Source organism: Elaeis guineensis, chromosome 2 (genome assembly GCF_000442705.2).
Source record: "Elaeis guineensis isolate ETL-2024a chromosome 2, EG11, whole genome shotgun sequence".
NCBI classification, from domain to species: domain Eukaryota; kingdom Viridiplantae; phylum Streptophyta; class Magnoliopsida; order Arecales; family Arecaceae; genus Elaeis; species Elaeis guineensis.
This window is the reverse complement of record NC_025994.2, coordinates 22,379,322-22,384,523: the sequence shown is the minus strand read 5'-3', so window position 1 is coordinate 22,384,523 and position 5,202 is coordinate 22,379,322. Positions and strand designations below refer to the sequence as shown.

Genomic DNA, 5,202 nt, shown 5'->3' with positions numbered 1-5,202 from the left:
CAGCAGCCACTGCAGCAGCATAGCAGCTTAAATCTGTCAGTATTACCTTGTGAGTAATAAAGTTGGGCCATCGCTCTGCGAACTGATTTGGTGCCTGGATTTGGTGTATCTGGATTTGGTGCCTGGATTTGGATTTGGTGCCTTTGCAAACTGATGTGAACTTGAGTTGAAGGACAGAGCTAATGGTAGAGCTTAGATGGCTTGATATGTGACATGGATAATAATGGAAAATAAACTTAAAAGAAAATTGAGTTGGTTTCAATTGTTATGATGTCATAATGCAGGAATTAAGGTATTAAATTTTTTAAAATCATCTAACCACTACAGTTCCCTTGTTTTTTTTTCTAGAGTTTAAACTTAGTGGCAGACATTGATATATAAAAAATTTCAGTTTTATTCTTTACATTTGAGGCCTTTAGTATGGTTTCTTTGATGGAGGAGGCTGTGAGAAAGCCCAAACGCAAGGAATAACTTCATATTCAATTTAATTGTTTCATTGAAGCATCAGAAATTCCTATCATATGAATGATTATTTAAATTATATATATGTCATAAATAAAGTATCCTTTACTTTATATGAAAGCTAAATTGTTCTCCTTAGAAGTTAGAATACTATGCTTATTGTCTTATTTTTATCATATTTTATATATTTGTTATTGATTATCTTATGTGTTATATTTTTGGCAGACTATGGATATTCATGATTATTGTAGTTGGATGTATAATAGACTTTTACCGAACTGAAAAGGTGATATAGATGAGTTTCTAACGAGGGTCGAATGGTTTATTCACTTTGCATGCCAACAACCTATATTTTTGAGTAAGGAAAAAATTAAGTGTCCTTGTTTCAAGTGCAAAAACACAAAGTATCTGACTGTAGAGAAAATGAAGGTACATCTTTATAAAAAAAGTTTCAAACCTGACTATTAGTATTGGACAGAACATGGGGAATATGAACCAACTGTGAATTATGGTGTTAATCAAATGCAGTTTGTTGGTCCAAGTACTGCTTAATTTAGTGCTCCTAGTGGTGATCAATTGGACAATAATGAGCAAACCAGTAGATATAAAGTCATGATTTTTTATGCTGCTGCACCAAATTTTGAAGATGTTTATAATAGCAATGTGGATACTTATCAAAATAGGGATGCTCAAAATTATGTGGAGACTCCAAATATGGAGGTTAAAAAGTTTTATGAGATGCTGCATGCAGCATAACAACCACTATGCCAGATTGTATTAATCACTCAGAGTTGTCAGTTGCGGTTAGAATGATGAGCATCAAGTCTGATAACAATATGTCTCAACATTATTTTAATCAATTTGCAAGGCTTATGAAAGAGATAAGTCCTCTCGGTAACCTAATACCTCTCAACTTCTATAAGACAAAGAAGCTAGTTTTGAAGCTTGGTCTATCTGCTAAAAAAATAGATTGTTGCTTTAATGGGTGTACGTTGTGTTACAAAGATTATGAGTCTTTAATGATTGCAAGTTTTGTAGTCATTCTCGATACAAACTAGGTACGATGGGAAGTGGGAATCATGGACAAGTACCTTATAAGAGGATGCATTATTTGCCACTTATCTCTAGACTTAAGAGGCTTTATGTTTCGAATAGATTAGTTGGATACATGAGATGGCATTATAAGAATAGACGGGAACATGGTGTTTTGTGCCACCCATCAGATGGAGAAGCATGGAAATATTTTGACCGTATATATCCTGATTTTGCATTAGAGCCAAGAAATATGAAACTTGGCTTATGTGCTGATGGCTTGACTCCATATAGTCTATCTGCATCCCCATACTCCTGTTGGCCAGTAATTGTTACGCCTTACAATCTACCTCCTGATATATGTATGACTGCTCCATATATGTTTTTAACCTTGCTCATTCCTGGACCGCATAATCCAAAGATGATGATAGATGTGTATTTGCAACCATTGATAGATGAATTAAAAATTCTATGGAATGAGGGTGTAGTTACTTATGATATTTCAAGGAAGCAAAATTTTCTCATTAGGGCTGCCTTAATGTGGACAATCAATAATTTTCCAGCATATAGCATATTGTCAGGATGGAGTACAGCTAGAAAATTAGCATGTCCTTATTGTATGGAGAGAATGAAGACTTTCCGCTTGGAGCATGGGGGTAAAAATACATGGTTTGATTGTCATCGTCAGTTCTTACTTTTTGATCATATGTTCAAAAGAAACAAGGATGCCTTTAGAAAAAATAAAATTAATAGATCAGAGCTACCTCTCAAATTAACAGGAGACCAAGTATGGAAAAAGTTCGTGGATATCCCATAATAATTGAAACAGATCCATGTAAATTTCGTGGATATGGAGAAAGTCATAATTGGACGAAACATAGTATATTCTGGAAACTACCATATTGGAAAATGAATTTAATCTGACAAAACTTAGATGTCATGCACATAAAAAAAAATATATTTGATAATGTTCTTAATACTGTTATGGATATAAAAAATAAAACAAAGGACAATATTAAAGCAAGAATGGACTTGAAAGAGTATTGTAGGTGATGAGATTTGGAGCTTTATGAGTTACCTAATGGGAAGGTGGTGAAATCAAAAGTTAATTTTAGCTTCACATTAGGCCAAAAAAGAGTTATTTGTGAATGGATAAGAGGTTGAAAATATTTGATGGATATGCTTCAAATCTGGATAGATGTGTGGACATGAATGAAGGTAAGTTATTTGGGATGAAGAGTCATGATTGTCATATATTTATGGAATGCTTGTTGCCTATTGCGTTTAGAGCATTATCGGAACCAATATGGAAGCCTCTTATCGAGTTGAGTATATTCTTAAGAGACTTATGCTTAACTGTGCTATGGGAGGAGGATTTAGTACTTATGGAACACGATATCCCTATCATCTTATGTAAGTTGAGACGTATATTTCTTCCTAATTTCTTTGACTCAATAGAGCATTTACCTATTCACCTGCCATATGAAGCACGAGTTGGTGGACCCGTTCAATATAGATGGATGTATCTCTTTGAAAGATAAAGAATAATATTTCTATATTTATTTCAAATTTTTATCCACATAATCTTTCATATCACATGGACTAACATATAATGCTATGTTCTTAGGTTCCTTAATAAATTGAAAAAAATGGTTAAGAATAAAGCTCGCGTTGAAGGCTCTATATGTCAGGCATACTTAGCACAGGAGACATCTTACTTCTATTCCTATCATTTTGAGCCTCATGTAATACTATGGGTGTTGAAGCTAATCGAAATGATGATAGGAAAGAGTATGAAATAAGGCACCAACCAACTCTTTCAATATTCAATAACTTTGGCCGCCCATCTGGTCAGTGTATAACTCAGTATTTGAATGATGCGGAGCTTACTGCTGCAATATTACATGTGTTGCTAAACTATGATAAAGTGAAGCCATATCTCGAGTGAGTGTCGAATCCTCCTTAACTCCACATAGAACTTTATACTTAATTAATAAATTCACAAAAACTAATACAACATGGTATTTTAGTATGTTTGTGCAGTATGTACATGCTTCCATAACTGGATGTCTTAGTGATGCTCAGATAGATACAAGGATTGAGGCTTCATTTGCATCATGGTTTAAGATTATGTAAGCTTTAACTCCTGCTTGTGTTAATAGAAATTTTTTGTTCATATGAAATATAAGTACTGTTGGTGCAAAAATCTGCCTACATCGGAGAAGCTGGAGTCGAGGAGTCGTGGTCGCCGTCGGAACCTGCAAAAGAAGTCTAAACGGAGTTGGGGTTGCTCCGGCAAGACCCTCCGATGCTCAAGTCAGTTCTCTGCTCAACAAGAATGGAGTGCTCGAATAAAATTTTAGCAGAGTTTTTGGGATAGAAATTAGAGCTTAGAGAATAACGTATCTGGGGCCCCTTTTTATAGGCAGAGGGAGCAATGGATTGATAGCGACTTTGTAACCGCCTAGTAGTAGGCCGCTCGGGGCAGGAAGAGTTTATTATGAAGAGTAATGGGGGGAGTCGTGGCTGTCACCATGGCTCGCCACGTGGAGTCTATTGCGGAGAGTGGAGCGGCATCCGTTGTCGCGACTCGTCAGGGAGTGGTGGAGCCGCGCAGAATCCGTCGCAGGGAGTGGAGCAGAATCATGACCATTACTGTGGCCTGCCGTGTGGAGCCTATTACGGGGAGTGGTTGAGCCGCGCAGAAACCGTCGCAAGAGGTGGAGCAGAGTCGTGGCCGTTACTATGGCCTGTCAGAGAGTCCAGGCCTGTCGACCGAAGCTCAGTTGAAGCACCTGGCGGAGAGAGGCGGCTATCCATCTAAAAGGAGCTCGGATGTTGCTGGCGGGCCATCTACCGTTGGGTGCTTTGAGCGTTAGTACTATAGGCGAGGGCCATTTGCTGTAGGAGCCCAGTCAGAGGCTTTCGGTAGATGAAGTTCGATTTTCGTAGGAGTCCGGACGAAGGCTTCCTGCAGCTAGAGTCGGGGATGAAGTCCGGATGAAGTCTTCCTGCAGTCGAAGTCGGGGACGAAGTCCGGCTCCGTAGGAGTCCGGACGAAGTCTTCCTACAGTCGAAGTAGGGGATGAAGTCCGGCTCTCGTAGGAGTCCAGATGAAGTCTTCCTACAGTCGAAGTCGGGGATGAAGTCCGGCTCCCATAGGAGTCCGGATGAAGTCTTCCTGCATTCGAAGTCGGGAATGAAGTCCGGCTCCCGTAGGAGTCCGGATGAAGTCTTCCTGCAGTCGAAGTCGGGGTCCGGCTCCCGTAGGAGTCCGGACGAAGTCTTCCTGCAGTCGAAGTAGGAGACGAAGTCTGACTCCTGTAGGAGTCCGGACGAAGTCTTCCTGCAGTTGAAGTCAGGGACGAAGTCCGGCTCCTATAGGAGTCCGGACGAAGTCTTCCTGCAGTCGAAGTCGGGGACGAAGTCTGGCTCCCATAGGAGTCCAGACGAAGTCTTCCTGCAGTCGAAGTTGGGGATGAAGTCCAGCTCCCGTAGGAGTCCGGACGATATCTTCCTGCAGTCGAAGTCGGGGACGAAGTTCGGCTCCCGTAGGAGTCCGGATGAAGTCTTCCTGCAGTCGAAGTCGGAGACGAAGTCCGGCTCCCGTAGGAGTCCGGACGAAGTCTTCCTGCAGTCGAAGTCGGGGACGAAGTCTGGCTCCCGTAGGAGTCCGGATGAAGTCTTCCTGCAGTCGAAGTCAGAGAT

At 40.2% G+C, this 5,202-nt stretch overlaps 1 pseudogene; it reads left to right on the top strand.

Moving 5' to 3' along the window:
- Positions 1–1,074: 1,074 nt before the first annotated feature.
- Positions 1,075–3,035, top strand: LOC140855249 (uncharacterized; annotated as a pseudogene).
- Positions 3,036–5,202: the final 2,167 nt, after the last annotated feature.